This window comes from Notamacropus eugenii, chromosome 5 (genome assembly GCF_028372415.1).
Source record: "Notamacropus eugenii isolate mMacEug1 chromosome 5, mMacEug1.pri_v2, whole genome shotgun sequence".
NCBI lineage: Eukaryota > Metazoa > Chordata > Mammalia > Diprotodontia > Macropodidae > Notamacropus > Notamacropus eugenii.
Window position 1 is genome coordinate 243,340,184 of NC_092876.1, and position 17,331 is coordinate 243,357,514.

Below are 17,331 nucleotides of genomic sequence, written 5' to 3' on the forward strand. Positions count from 1 at the left end.
CAATTCATTTTGTTAGTTTTAGTCCACGGAGATCAAATTTATGTTTTGATTTGTCATCCAACATGTTTCCCTCCAAGATTGGTGCTATCCATAAATTTTGATAGGCATGACATTATTTTCATCTAATAAAAATGTTGAATAGAAAAGAATTAGAGTCAGAGACCCATGGCATGCCACCAGAGACCTGGCATTCTTCAGCCAGCTATATATCTGTATTGTTATAGTTGTTGTTCGGTCATCTCAGTCATGTCCAACTCATCATGACCCCATCTGGGGTTTTCTTAGCAAAGATACTAAAGTGGTTTGCCATTTTCTTCTCCAGTTCTTTTTACAGATGAGGGAACCGAGCCAAACAGGGTTAAGTGACTTGTCCAGGGTTACACAGCTAGTAAATGTTCGAGACTGGATTTCAACTTGGGTCTCCCTGACTTTAGGCCCCATGCTCTATCCCCTGTGTCATCTATCTGCCTTCGCATCCATATAACAAGAATAATGCATATAATATGACAACATCAATAGGGGCATTTATGTAGCACTTTAAAGTTTATGAAGTTGTTTTGTTCTAAACATTAACTTTAAGATAACATATAATACTACCCAGCTCCCATTTCTCTATCTTGTTCACCAATACAGGATGAAAAACTTTTACAAGTTCTTTGCTGGCATTATAGGCCTGGTTCTTACTGCCAGAAACCCTTATGTAAGGGAAGAAGTAAGATTACTTTTTCTTGAGTCCAATTTAAATAGGCAGTTCTAGGTTGGAGCTGACCACAGCTTTTCTCATCACTTATTCTTCCAAATCTTGTTAAAGCTGTATACAGATTCTAAATCAGCATACACCATAACCTTGAACTAGTGCAGGGACCTAGGAACACCCTGCTTTCACCACAGTCAACACAAAGAGAGAAACACCCAGAATCAAAGACCTCAGACGTTGCAGCTGCATTATTTCTCCTAACCTGAACCAGTGTTGTCCCTGCATCCATTCCATTCTCTCTCTAATTTTCTTGTTAAACATTTAACTGGCCTCTCCCACTATGGATCATTTAAATGTTGAGTGAAAATATTAGTGACATACATGCACTGAAGATCATAGTTCTAGAACTGAAAGGAATATCAAAAGAGATCTAGTCCAAGACTCTCCTTTTACAAATGAGGAAGTTCCTACACTCACCAAAGTTACCAATGATCTTCATTGCCAAATCCAATGACCTTTGCTCAGTCCTCATCCTTCTTTACCTCTCTGCAGGTTTGTCATTGTCAATCACTCTCTTCTCTTTGACACTCTCTTCTCTCTTGGTTTCTGTGACACTATTTTATCCCAGATTTGTTGGATGACAAAATCAGAATATAAATTTGATCTCAATGGACTAAAACTAACAAAATGAATTGTAACAGGGATAAGTATAGGAGCAGAGGTTCATAGATCTGGAAGAAACCACAGAGGTTATCTAGTGAAGCTCCATAATTTTAAGAAAAGGAAACTGAAATCCAGGGAAGTAGTCCTACCTGTTACGACCCCATGCTTCTCAGTGTCCTTTACTGGATTTTCAACCAGATCTCACCTTCTAACTGTGGAAATTCCTCAGTCGTCCTGGGCACTTTTCTTTTTTTTGTTCTATAATATTTCACTTGGTGATCTATTCAGAAAACAATTCAACGATGATCTCTCTATATACAATTCTCAAATTTGTCTATCCACCCTCCAGGTTCACATCTTCAACTGCTTATTGGATGTCTCAAACCTGAAGACATTTTAAACTTCTTATATTCAAAAGTGATCTTCCCCCTAAACCCTCCCCTTTTCATAACTTCCTTGTTACTCTCAAGGGCGCTACTATTCTCCCAGTCACTTAGGCTCACAACCTAAGTGTCATCCTTATTTCCTTAATCTCCTACTCCTCATGTCTTATCAGTTGTCCAATCAAGTTAATCCTATCTTTTGGAATAACTTTTGAATGTGCCCTTGAATATGCTCCCTTCTCTCCTCTGATAATGCCACCATACTCATCATCTCATCCCTGGTGAATCTCTTTGCCTCAACTCTCTTCCTACTCCGGTCCACCTTCCACTCAGCTACCAAAGCAATCTTTCTAAAATGCAGATCTGATTAAGTCACCCCTTTATTCTATAAACTCTCGCGGCTCCTATTACCTCCAGGATAAATATAAAATCTTCTGTTTCGGCTTATTAAGCCTTTCATAACCTGGTCCCTTGCTATATTTCCAGTCCCTTACTCCTCACTCCCCTCCATATGCTCAATGATCCAGCATCATTGGCCTCCTTGCTGTGCCTCCCACAAGTCACCCCTTCTCCTGACTCAGTCATTTTTGATGGCTGAAATTTTCTTTCTCATTTCCACTTCTTTGCTTCTTTCAAGTCTCCACTAAATTCCTACTGTTTACAAGAAGCCTTTCTCAACCTTCCTCAATGCTAGTGCTTCCTCTCTGAAATTATCTCCAATTTATCTTGTAATTATCTTTTTTTTTTTTTTACAAAGTTGTTTGCATGCTATCTCTCTCATTAGATTGCAAGCTTTTTGAGAGCAGGAATTATTTTTGCCTTTCTTTATATGGAGAGCACTTAGCACGATACCTGGAGCTGTGCTTCATAAACGCTTATTGACTTGACTGCGGGAAACTGAGACTCAGAGAAATTAAGTTATTTGATCAATGTCACATTCACCAGAATTGAAAGTTGGACCCAGGTTCTCCAACTCCCTTGGCAATGCTTCTCCCACGGTACATACTGACTGCTTTCTGGCTTTAGGTATTATAGAAATGTTCTGTCATTTTCACTCTCTTCTGTCATTGATTCCAAAGGAGGACCTTTCTGCCTACTGTCCTAACATTTACATTGTATCTATATATTCTTCTCATCTACAATGCAAATGATTATTTGAAACAAAGTCTAGGGATTGAAAAATTGAGAACTTAAAATGTCAAAACAACTTCCCAGATACCAATGATTTATAAGTGAAATGAAAAGGGAGAAATATTATCAGAGAGGGAGCAATTCTACTGTAGAAGCTAAAGGTCCTGACCAGACACATTTATAGAAGTGAAAGCTGGAAACATCATTTTGGATGGGGCCTGTGAAGATACTTGCAGGATGCATAATTCTGTCTCCACAGCTCAGCCAGGGGTCCTCTGTATTTGTTTTTGGATGAGTTAATACTTGAGATTTCCTTCCTTTCTATTTCTTTCTTTTTCTTCCTCCTCCCTTTCTTTTTCTCACTTTTTTGCCTTCCCCCCTCTTCATGTATCTTCTCTCTCTCTGACTTTTGTCTTTTCCCTCTTTTCTCTGTTTTCTTCCTTTCTTCCTTCCTTTTTTTCTTTCTTTTATTCTCTTTCTTTTTTCCCTTCTTTCCTCCTTAGATTAGCAAGAGTATCTAAAGGAACTATAAGAAAAAATCAATTAATTGCCCTGGTAGACTTTATATCTTAAAATAAATATTTTTATTCTGAACTTAACAAGCACCAAATAAAATAATCATTTATGCATATACAGTATATTAGAAAAATAGGCTTGTACGTGAAATTGCAGGACTCTATTGTGTACAATTTGCTTTTAATAAATACACAATACATTCGACCTGCAACTTTCAAAACTACCATGCTTGCTAGGGCTTCTTTCTGGCATTCCTTCTGTTCTCTTCACTGTATTATGCATAATGTTTCAAGAGGTAAATGTGGGGTGCAACATTCTAAGAATAGTGAGAGGTGTGAGCAAAGGATGGGAGTGGAAAGTGTCTACAGAATGGAGACACGATTATGAGAAGGTGAATCACGAAAGGAAAAAGGGTGACTGAAACTGAATTGTGGAGGGCCTTGAATGAAAACCAAAGTTTAAAATAATTAGTAAATAATGGGGAACCCTCAAGTTTTTGAGCTGGGGAGCAACATTATCAAAACCTACAATAGAAAGATTACTTTGAACAGTGGCGAGTTGTTGTGTTTGTCCTTCGTTGCCAAAGAAGACCATACCATCAGCGAAATGATGACATGACTTGCACTTGACTTGGTTTTGAGTGAGGGAGGGCTGTGCAGGTCACCAGCCTCACTTCTCCTCCGGAGCCATCAACAGGGGTGAGTAGTATACATCTGAATCACAGAAACATGTAGTCTGGAAAACCAGGTTAAGAGGCTATTGCAATAGCCCTAGGAAAAGTCATTATAGACTTACTTGGTGGTGATGGGGGCATCATACATGACTAACGTCTTGGGATGCGGTGATCATGAATCGTGTTACCATTAAAAGATAGGAGCAGAATTTTGGGGGAAAGATAACATGCTCAATTTTGAACATATCAACAATGATGTGCTGGGAGAACCTCTTAAGTGAAGATAAATAAATACCATAGAGTTGAAAACCCAAGTGTGCTGTTTAGAAAAGAGATATGGATTTGACTTTACATCAACAAATTTGAGGGCTGGAAATCGGATTGTTAAAGAACTTTATGGATAATACTGTACTCTACAGAAGAGGTCCCTGATGAAATAATGCAGTCCTGCCTCACCTTTGCTTCTGAGACGTCCTAGTTTTCTTCAAAAGTCAGTTCAAACACTGCCTCCTCCAAAAGGTCTTTTTTGATCCCTAAAGCTTATTGCCTTCATCTATAAAATTAGTTTAAATTTCTTTTGTATGTTGTATATACTTATATTTTCATTGTCTTCTCTTTAGGGGCACTATTTCATTTTTGTCTTTGAATATCCCCAAACTGGAACAGCATCAGACACACAAAAGGTCATTAAAAGTATCTATTGATTAGACAGTTGTAATTGCTAGAAAGTTTCTCCTTGCAGGAAACTGAAATCTGACTCTCTGAAACTTCTAGTTTCTGTTTTTTTTTCTTTTTGGTTCCAAGTTTGGTTCCTTAAATACTAGAAGACAGTTATCCTTCCCTGCCCCACTTTCAGCTCTTAATCTGTGATCCCAATGGATCAATATTAAACTAGAATATAAGGGTTCTGCCCTTGATCTAGTTCCAATTTCTTATATGAATACATAGATGGTATATTTATCAAGTAGGCCGAAACCATAAAACTTGCCAAAGGAAACAGCTAATATGTAAGCTGGCAATCATAATCCAAAAAGATCTTGATAGGCTAAAACAATGATCCACATCTAATTAAATGAAATTCAAAGCAATAAGTATAAAGTACTATACACAGGTTAAATATATCAAAAGCACTAGTATGAAGCAATAGTTGATGTGAAAGAAATATAGGGGTTTTAGTGGGTTATTACCTTGATAGAAACCAATAGTGTGACACAGAAACCAAAAAAGCTCGCTTAATCTTAGGCTGTAATGAAGGTAAAGAAATGGCAGTTCCACTGTACTCTGGGCTGGCCAGATATCACATGGAGAAATGTGTTTCATTCTGGGCATTAACTTACAGGAATGACATTGACAAACTGGAATTACTCCAGAAGAAGGCAGCCAGTGGAATCCATGCCAAATGTAAATCTCCAGGTGGGTAGGGGAGTAGAAGCAGTTCCGAGGCATATAGCAGTAACTGCCTCACTCACTAACAGAAAAGAGATATAACAAGTTGCCTCCCAGAGGAGTCTTTTGTATGTACAGTCAATTCCAGCTCAGGAGCCAATCATAAAGGTATTTTCTTTACCACATGGGAACGAGACAGGAAATAATCATAGAATACCTATGCATCCACATGGAGGACTGCATCAGGCCAACCAGAGCATACATGCTCTTTTGGCTGGGCTGTCCTTGGCCAATTTCCCAATTGGCCGATTTGGAAGATAACACGGAGTATTTGAATTATACAAAATTGAAAAGTTATTGCAAAAACAAAATCAATGTGGTTATTCCCAGTTACCTGGGAATAATTATGTTAGAAAATTTCCTTGATAAAGGTCTCAAGTCAAAGATATAAGGAATTGATTAAAATATATTAGAATAATAGCCATTCCTCAAGATAGCTGTTGGAAGAGACGTGGGAAAACAGACTCACTCTTGTACTATTGGTGGAACTGTGAATTGGTCCAGCTTTTCTGGAAAGCAATTCTGAACTATGCCGCCGAAGTCAACAAACTATGTCTAACCTTTGACCCAGCAATATCACTAAGTTCTTTATACTTTGAGGAGATTAAGAAAATAGAAAAAAACACCAACATAGATGTAAATATGCATAACCACTCTTTTTGCTGTAAAGACTTGGAAGCTAAGGAAGTAGACATCATTTAGGGAATGGCTGAATAAATTATAGTGAAACCATAAGAGAGTAATGGAATAATATTGCACTGAAGGAAATACAGACGCAGTTTCATAGAAACCTGGGAGACTTGTAGAATGAAGTGAACAAAACCAGGATAACACTTGATATGGTAACAATATTCTAAAGAACAACTCTGAAAAACTTAAGAATTCTGTTTAATGGAATAACCAGCCCTGACTCCAGAGGTCTGATAATATAGCCAGCTACTCACATCCTAATATAAGGGTGATGGGTACAAAGTACATAATGAGACACATATTTTTGTAAATGACAAATGTATGGATTTATTTTCCTTGACTGTGTTTTTTTTGTTTGAAGGATTGTGGGTTTTTAAAAAAATTGTTATGGAGAAGAAGGAAATTGGTGGTGGTGTTGCCAAAAAATCAAAAAGAAGAAGAGGTCACTGAAGGATCTTTAAAATTGCATAGGAGAGAACAAAAAAAACTCAGAAATACAGATATGCATTAAAGTTATGAAAGTTTACACGTTCAGGGATTAACATGGAAATATGTTTTGCATGACTGTACATATACAACCTATTTCAATAACAGGGAGGAAAGGAAGAGAAAGAATTTGGAATTTAAAAAATGTTTTAAACAAATATTTAAAAATGCTTTTAGATGTTATTGGAGGGAAAATAAAATATTGAATTAAAAAAGAAACATGTTGAACTTATTACTTTATTTTAGAAGATATACAAAATTGAAATTCATGATTGCATATCTAATACTGTTTATATATAATTACATATAATGTAATTTTCTGTTCTACTTTGTATATGGAAATCTCTTTTTGTTGTTGTTCACAAAATTAAATTCAGAAAAAATAACTCACAAGATGTATCTATTTATGTCACAAGATTTTTTTTCCTAGTTAACTATTTCTCCTCTGGTTTAAACTTAATTGATTTTATTTGTGCAAAAACTTTTCACTTTTATGTAATCCAAATTCTTTGTATCTCCAGCCCTTAGCTCAGTGTTTTGAACACAATAAATACAATATTTTTTTTCATTTGACCATATCCAGAATAACATAATTTTTGAATAGGAAGAGACTTCAGGTGCTATTTGGTCTAATTCATACTTTTAAATGAACCCCAGAATAACATTACCAAGTGTTCACCCAAGTTTTACTGGAAGAAATATAGTAAGGGGAAACCTACCATTTCCCAATACAGTCTGTTTCCATCTATTGGGAAAGCTCTAGTTATAAGGATGTTTTCCCTTTTATTAAGCCTATATTTGCCTCCTTGTAACTTCTATGCATTCCTCCAAATTATACCTTCTGGTGCCAAACAGAGCAAGTCTGATCCTCCTTACATGCATTAGCCTTTCAAGCTTTCTCATTTGTTTCAACTAATCCTCATATGGCATAAACTTGAGGGCTCTAAGAGAACTTGCCTGGGTACTTTTCTCTGGATGAATACCATCTTATTAATGTCCTCTTGAAATATACTAATGACCTTTGGGGGCAGACCCAAGATAGTGGAGTAGAAAAAGTGCTCAGCTGAGCTCTTGAATATTCTCTTCTAAACAACTTGAAATAATGCCTCCAACAGAATTCTGGAGTTGCAGAATGACAACAACAAAATTCTTCTAGCCCAAGACAAATGAAGTTGCTGGAAAAGAGAGAAATGTGATATGGGGGAGGAGGCTGAACTGAAATGCCAGAGGTGGAACTAGGTGGTGGTGATAGAAGCAACAGTAGCTTCAGGAGCACTAAAGCCAGAAATAGTAAGGGGACCAAGAAACTGGTCAAAAAGAGACTGCAGGGGACCACTGTGCTAAAGCAGGATGCAGGATCAGATGCGTTCAGCAGCTTCATTACCTATACCCACTTTTGAGTCATATTAGGGCAGAGAAGAGAACTTTTGGTCAAGAAGGAGCAGAAGCTCTGAGAGACAATATCTCTTCTGATCCCAAGGGTTCAAGGACTCTGAGGAACAGTACTGTTTCTGGTCTCAAATAAAGAGGTACTCTGAGGAGCATCATCAATTGAAATCCCAGGGTATCAGGGGTCCCTGCCTGGGTAAAGCCAAGAGTGTAGACCAAGAGAGTAGTGATCACACCTTTCCCTAGATCATACCACCTTGAAAGCACTGAAAACTTCCAAACTCACAATATCAACTCTGAAAACAGCAGTGAAAAAAAGCCCAAAGCCTGAGACAGTATATCTCCCTGACCCACAGGCCCAGAGCAGAGCCCAATACTAAGATAAATTTCCAAAAAGAGAGTAGAAAAATGAGCAAACAACAAAAAAGAAACTGATCATAAAATGATGTCAGGGAAGATCAAGACACTAACTTAAGAAGATAATGAAGTCTAAACAGCTATAAGCAAAGTCTCAGAGAAAAGAATGAATTTGAGAAAAGCCCAACATGAATTCCTGGAAAGGCTAAAAAATGATTTTCAAAATAAAATAAACATTGTAGAGGAAAAATTGAGTAAGGAAATGAAAGCAAAGGAAGAAAATTATGAAAAGGCAATTAACAGCTTGGTAAAAGAGGCACAAATAGTACTGAAGAAAACAACACCTTTAAAAACAGAATTGGCCAAATGGAAAAAAAGGTACAAAAGCTCACTGAAGAAAATCACTTAAAAATTAGAACTGGGCAAGTGGAAGATAAAAACTCCATGAGACAGCAAGAAACAATAAAAAAAGTCAAAAGAATGAAAAAATGAAAACCATGATCAAAGAGCCTAGACATTATGTTTCAAAAACTTATCAAGGAAAGCTATCTTGATATCCTACAACCAGAGAATAAAATAGAAATGGAAAGAATTCATAGATCACCATCTGAAAGAGATCCCAAAATGAAAACTCTCAGAAATATTATAGGCAAATTGCAGAGCTCTCAAGTGAAAGAGAAAATACTTGAAGCATAAAGAAAGAAACCATTCAAATACCATGACACCAGTCAGGATTACAAAAGATATAGCAGCTAGTACATTAAGGAAGCAGAGGACTTGAAATATGATGTTCTAGAAGGCAAAAGAGTTGGGATTACAACCAAGAATAACCTACCCAGCAAAAATGAGTGTAATCTTTCAAGAAAAAAAAGAATATTTAATAAAATAGAGGGCTTTCAAGCATTTCTGATGAAAAAGAGCTGAATCAAAAAGGCTGAATTTGAAATAGAAGACTTGAGAAGAATAAAAACATGACTATGAAAGAGAAATTATAAGGGACTCAATAAGTTTAAACTGTTTACCTTTATCTATGAGAAGATGATGCATGTATCTTCTGAGAACTTTGTCATTTTTACAGTAGTTAAAAGCAATCAACATACAAAGAAGGCACATGAGTGAATTCATTATAATGGAATAATATTTTAAAAAAAAATGGATAGGCAAGAAAGAGGGATGCCCCGAGAGAAGAGGGAAGGGAGAGAAAGAATGGGAAAAATTATCTTACATAAAAGAAGCATGCAAGGAGGAGCTTTTATAGTGGAAAGGGAAATGATATGTGGGAGGTGGGCAATGCTTGAAACCCATTCACATCTCAGTTGTTTGAAAGAGGGTAAAATATATGTACACGCTCAATTGGTAATAGAAATCTATCTTTTCCAACCGAGAAGCAAGCAGGAAGTAAAGGGGACATAGGATGGGGGGAAGGGAGGGCAAATAAAGAAGGCAGTTGTCAGAAGCAAAACAGACTTTAAAGGTAGGACAAGGTAAAAGTGGAGAGAAGGCTACACAGAAGAAAATAGGATGGAGAGAAATGTACAGTTAGAAATCACAACTGAATTCAAGTAGGATGAACACACTCATAAAATGGAAGCAGACAGCGGAATGGATTAGAAACCAGAATCCAACAATATGTCTACAAGAAACACACTTGAAACAGAGAGACACACAGAGTTAAAATCAGGGGCTGCAGCAGAAATCATTACGCTTCAGTTGAAGTCAAAAGGCAGGGATAGCAATCATGATCTCAGACAAAGAGAAAGCAAAAATAGAACTAATTTAAAGGGATAAGCAGGAAACAGCATCTTACTAAAGCAATTATGGACAATGATCTAATAGCAATACTAAACACATATGCACCAAATATCATAGTATACAAATTCTTAAAGGGAAAATTAAATGAATTACAGGCGGAAATAGTAAAACTACACTGGTGGGGAACCTCAACTTTCCTTTCTAAGAGTTAGATAAATCTAAACATAAAATAAATAAGAAGTATAGGAAATGAATAGACTCTTATAAGAATCAGATATGATAGATCTCTGGAGAAAACTAAATGGGAATAGAAAAGATTATACCTTTTCTCAGCTGTTCATGAAGTTTTCACAAAAACTGACCATGTATTAGGGCACAAAAATGAATATTGCTGGCAGAAAGCTGCAATATTAAAATGAACCCCTTTTCAGATCATAATACAATAAGGTTACATTTAATAAAGAGCTGTGGGAGCACAGATGAAAAGTTAATTGAAAACAAAATAATCTAATCTTAAAGAATGAGTGGCTCAAAGAAAAAAATCACAGAAACAACTAATGATATCATTAAAGAGAATGACAAGACAGCACTTCAAAATTGGTGGGATGCAGTATGGGGAAAGTTTATATTTCTAAATGTGTACATCAGTAAAAGAAAGAAAGAGTGGATCAATGAATTGAGCATGCAACTAAAAAAAACAGAAAAGGAAAAAAAAATACCCCAATTAAACACCAAAATAGAAATCCTGAAGATTTTAGAAGAAATTAAAGAAGAGATTAATAAAATTGAAAGTAAAAATCCTATTAAACTAATAAATAAAAAATGGATGCTGATTTAATGAATAAAACAACAACAAAACAGACAAATTATTGGTTAATTTGATTTTAAAAAAAGAAAGAAGAAAACCAAATTACTAGAATCAAAAATGAAAAGAGTGAATGTACCACCAATGAAGATTAAATTAAAGCAATTATTAGGAGTTATTTTCACCAATTATATGCCAGTACAAATGACAATATAAGTGAAATGGATGAATATTTACAAAAATATAAATTGCCCAGATTAACAGAAGTAGAAATAGAATACTTAAATAACCTTATATTAGAAAAAATAAATTGAACAAGTCATCAATGAATTCCCCAGGAAAAAAAAAAATCTCCAGGACCAGACAGATTTACAAGTGAATTCTACCAAACATTCAAGGAATAATTAATCCCAATACTATGTAAATTATTTGGGAAAATTGGTTAAAAAAAAAAAAAGGAATTCTACTAAATTTCTTTTATGACATAAATATTTTTTTTTTCACATCTAAACAAGGGATAGTCAAGAGACAGAAAGAAAACTATAGGCCAATTTCCTTAATTAATACTGATGCAAAAATTTTCATTAAAATATGAGTAAAAAGAATGCAGTATCACATGTTATGACCAGGTGGGATTTACAGGAAAAATACTTGGCTGGTTCAATATTAGGAAAACTATCAACATAATTGATCATATCAATAACAAAACCAACAAAAATCATATGATTATATCAATGGATGTAGAAAACACCTTTGACAAAATGCAACACCCATTGTTATTAAAAACCCTAGAAAGCATAGGAATGTTTCTTAGAATGATAAGTAGCATCTACTTAAAACCAAAAGCAAGTATTATCTGTAACGGGGATAAACATGAAGCCTTCCCAATGACATCTTGGGGGAAGCACGGCCATCCCTCATTACCCTATTATTCATTATTGTACTAGAAATGCTAGCTATAGCAGTAAGAGAAGAAAAAGAAATTGGAGGAATAAAAAGTCAATGAGGAAACAAGACTAGCACTCTTCACAGATATGATGTATGTACTTAGAAAATCCTATAGATCAACTTGAAACAATTAACTTCAGCAAAGTTGCAAGACAGAGAAAATAAACCCACATACATCATCAACAGTTCTATATATTACCAAAAAAGTCCAGCAAGAAAAGAAGAAGAGAAATTCAATTTAAAACAACTGCAGACAATAGAAAATACTTTGGAATCCAGCTGCCAAGGCAAACATGGGGATTACGTGAACATGATTACTAAACACTTTTTACATAAAGACAGATCTAAAAATTGGAGAAATATTAATTACTCATGATAGACTAAGCCAATATAACAAAAATGACAATTCCTCCTAAATTAATTTGCTTATTCAATGCCAAACCAAACTACGAAAAAGTTATTTTACAGATAAAAAAAAATACTAAAAATTCATCTGCAAAAACAAAATGCCAAGAATATCAAGGAAAATAATCTTTTAAAATGTTAAGGAAGGTAGCCTAGCAGTTAGAGATTTCAAACTATATTTCAAAGTAGCTAATCATCAGAACAATCTGGTACTGGCTGAAGAAATAGAGTGGTAGACAGGTGGAACAGGTTAGGTACACAATACATAATAGTCAACGACCACAGTAATCCAGTGTTTGGTAAACCCACAGATCCAAGTTTTTGGGGTAAGAACTTAAATTTCTGGGAAAACTGGAAAGCAGTTTTGCAGAAACTAGGCATAGATCAACATCTCACATTATATACCGAGAAGAACAAAATGGATAAATGATTTTAACATAAAGGGTGATATTATAAATAAATTAGGGGAGTAAATAAATAAATTTGCTCTAATAAATTAGTACATGGAAAAAACGTACCTGTGAGATCTGTGGATAAGGGAAGTCAGTCCAATCAATAAATATTTAAGTGTCTACGTGTCAGACACTACGAAGCACTGAGGACACAAAGAAAGGCAAAAAATATTCCCTGTTCTCAAAGAGTTCACAGTCTAATTGGGGAAACTGTATGCAAATAACTATGAACAAATATAGGACATATAGGAAATAATCAAGGAAAGAAAACACTAGAATTTAGAGGGATAGGGAAAGGATTCCTAGAAGGAGATTTTAGTTTTAACTTGAAGGAAGTCAGGGAAGCTAGGAGGTAGAAATGAAAAGTGCATTCCATGCCCGAAGGAGAGCCAACGAAAATGCACAGAGCCAGGAGATGGAGTGTCTGAGGAACAGCAATGAGGTCAGGATCCCTAGACCAAAGGGTACTTGAGGGATGGGGGGCTGTAAGATGTAAGTAGACTGGAAAAGTATAGCAGCAAACACCCTGACACATCCAGGATGGCCTGCTAGCACAGGTTCTTAGATGTGCTTTTATAAAAGGAAAGCAACTTTTGAGGGGTCAACAATATTCTTTAATTACATTCACCGATAGAGAACATGGAAGCAGAGTAACAAAGACCAACAAACAGGGCTTCTGTCTGACCGTAAACAATACATACATCACAGATCAACAGACAGATCCAACTGTCTGAACATTACATCCATACAAGCACCAACACCTAGGTTTTCAAAGTGTGGGGGGTGGGGTTCTTTAACATCTACCTAGAGTCTCATCTGGCACACAAATCTTCTTCCAAAGAGAGGGCATTATGACCCTCATGACTCAGTGCCTCATTAGAAATTAACAAAAGGTATGGGCTTTCCTGCAAAACAAGCCTCCCCTAATCAACTCTCATTAACATTACAAAGGGTAGTGGAGGCATGACATGAAGGGCTTTGAATGCCAAACAGAGAACATTATATTTGATCCTGAAGGTGATAGGAGCTACCAGACTTTACTGAGGAGGGCTGACATGATCAGTCCTGTGCCACTGACAGCTGAGTGGAGGATGAACTGGGGTAGGGAATGACTTGTGGTTGGGATACCAACCAAGAGGCTATTAATAGTCCAGGCATGAAGAAAGGCGGGCCTGCCCCAGAAGGGTGGCAGTAGAGGGAAGGGGACATTTAGAGACAAATAAGGTGGATTTTTTTTTTAGGAGACTGTTATGTTTTGGGGCTTTCCATCAACAAAATATCATTTGCAAAATGGTTCATCTGAAAGACCTCAGACTCCATAAGTAATCCCTATTTCATTTAGATTCAGCTTTCTGAGCGTCAGACTGTATTGGTGAGTATAAATCTCTGTTTTATGCCTTGTTTGAAATGAATAGAAATGTATGTATATACATATTTACATAATAGATGCTTCAACAAGTTTTTAAAGCATTCTACAAAAATCATTTTTTCTTTTCAACAGCACTGTAGAGAAGACTGTCAGAACAATAATAGATCTTCATCCGAGAACATTTATTAAGTGCCTAATTATATAATACACTGATTTAAGTGCTGAACAAAGAAAACTATAGTGATTGTTGGTGAACATGTTTGTTTATAGTTAATAAGAAAATAATACTGCTTCAGTTCATAAATAAGCCTACAAGCACAGATAAACACAATAGGTCTCCTTTCCATCGCTTATGTGATGTGTAATACTCACCTTTGTCCTGAAGTATCTTGTGTTTAAAGCTGTGCTTTTCCGTGTTCCACCATCAGGAGGAAGGAAACAAGCCTTTATTAAGCACTTACTATGTGCCAAGCATTATGGTAAATCCTTCACAAATATATCATTTGAACTTCACAGCAATTATGTGAGATATTATCTCCATTTTACAGTTAAAGAAATTCCTGGAGTCATTCCTCTAGTAAGCACCTGGGTCTGGATTTCAATTTAGGTTTTCCTAACTCTAGGCCCAGAACCCTGTACAGTATGTTATCATATATCCGGGAATTTAGATACTACTTGTGTTGACAGTACATTTTTTTCTCCATCTGGGCCTCTGATTTTATTCATATATGGATCTCCTGGTATGGAAAGCTACTCAACTAATTCAGATTGGCAACTAATCTATAATGTATAGTCTTAGAGAGTTGTCCGGGACACAGAGATTAAATGACTTCCCCATGGTTCAAGAACTAGTATGTACTAGAGGCAGATTTTAAACTCAGTTTCCTGGCTTTAAGACTATTCCTCTAATCACTAAGCCATGCTTACATTTTGAAGTATATGACCTCAGAATTCACATGCACGTAACATCCCAACCATGTGAAAGTCAGTTCATTTTTCCTAGGATGGAACCAAATTGGCTAAATATTTAGATTTATTCATTTATCTTTATTAAGAACCTATTACACATCAAATACTGTGAAAGTCCAAGATAGATAGATATGTTCCTCATGGAACTTACATGCTGAGGAACTGGAAGGGGCCTCAGAAGTTATCTAATCCAAAACCCTAATTTTATAGATGAGGAAACTGGGAATCATGAATTCAAGTTACTTGTTCAAGGTCACAGAGGTAGTATCAGAGGAAGGATTTGAACCAGGACTTTTATCCCAGAGCTAATGTTCTTTTTCACTGGTTTATTGCTGTTCAGCTGTGTTGGACTCCTCATGACCCATTTGGAGTTTTCTTGGCAAAGATTCTGGAGTAGTTTGCCATTTTCTTCTCCTGTTCATTTTGCAAATGAGGAAACTGAGGCCAACAGGGTTAAGTTAACTGACTTGCCCAGGGCCTCACAGCTAAGATGTGTCTGAGGCCAGATTTGAACTCAGCTCTTCCTGACTCTGGGGCCAGCACTCTATTCACCGCACCCCTGAGCTGCCATTTGGGGACATGTTGAATTTGGTGGGGTTTCAAAGTAAAAATATCAAATAGCAAGTCTAGAGATTCCATGCTAGAACCTTATGGTTGCGGGGAATTAACCCAACCTAAGATAAAGAACTTGAAGAAGCCATAAATAAGCCCCCACAGGGAAAGAAGGTAGAATCCCAACCAAATGAATTTACAAGTATATTCAATGAAACATTCAAAGAACAAGTAATTTAAATACTACAAAAGCTGTTTGAAAGGAAAATAGGAGAAGGGATTCTATACAATTCCATTTATGATAAAAATATGTTCTTCATATCTAATCCAAGGAGAACCAAGAGAAATAGAAAACTACAAATATCCTTAATGAGTTATCAATGCAAAAATTATGAATACAATTTTAGCAAGGACTCTAGGATGACATATCACAAAGATTATAACCCATGACCAATTTAGTTTTATGTAAAGAATTATGGGCTGGTTAAACATTCGGAAAACTATAAACATAATTATTTTTTTAAAGACCAGCAGCAACAAACAAAAACAAAAATCAGTAATAAAATCATATCATCATTTCAATAAAGAAAAGCTTCTGACAGGTTAAAAAATTTGAAAAAAATACAAGCATAGGAATAAACAGAACTTTACTCATGTGCTGAGTATTATCTATCTAAAAAACAACAGTCAACATTCTCTGTAATGGAAACAGACTAATGTTCTTTCCAATGAGACTGGGGTAAAGCAAGAATGTGGTCAGTGACACAGTGGTTAGACTGTCAGGCCTAGAGTCAGGAAGTCTCATTGTTGTGAGTTCAAATTTGACCACAGATATTTATTAGCTGTGTCATTGTGGGCAAATCATTTAACCTTGTTTAACTCAGTCTCCCCTTCTATAAAATAAGCTGGAGAAGTAAACAGCAAACTACTCCAATATCTTTGCCTAGAAAACCCCAAATGTGGTCACAAAGAGACAACTGAACAAAAAGCATGAATGTATACTATCAACATTAATATTCAAAAGTGTTAAGAATGCCAACGACAGTGACAAGATGAGAAAAAAAGAGCAAAGTATCATGTTTTGCAGTAACATAAAAGTTTATTTAGAGAAGCCTAAAGAGTCCACTAAAAAAAATGAAAGTTAACTTTAGTAAAATTGCAAAGATATTAAGTCCATACAAAATCAGCATTTCTGTATATTACCAACAAAACCCAGCAGAAAGAGATAGATTCCATTTAAAATAACTGCAGAAATTATGAAATACTTGGAAACCTACTTGCCAAGACAAGGACAGGAACTATATGAATACTTGTAACGAAGGCTGTGTTTTTCTTTTTTTCTCAGTACTCTGGGGAAGTAAAGGAGAAAAGGAAGTGGGAAATATAGAAGGTAGATTTTTGTTAACGGGAGAAAATAAAAATTTGATTTAAAAAGAAAGACATCAAATATTTAATTTTAAGACAAAGCACTAGAATTCCAAATCAGCCTGATCTATAAATGCAGAATAAGAAGGAAACAGGGAAATGAAGAAGAAAATCCAATAGACTGGTGATATCCTGAGAGGGATGTCAAAAACATGAGTAAAAGAGCAAAAGATACTTTCATTCTTTTCAAAGCTTTCCATTGTTGCACAGGCCGTTGTATTAC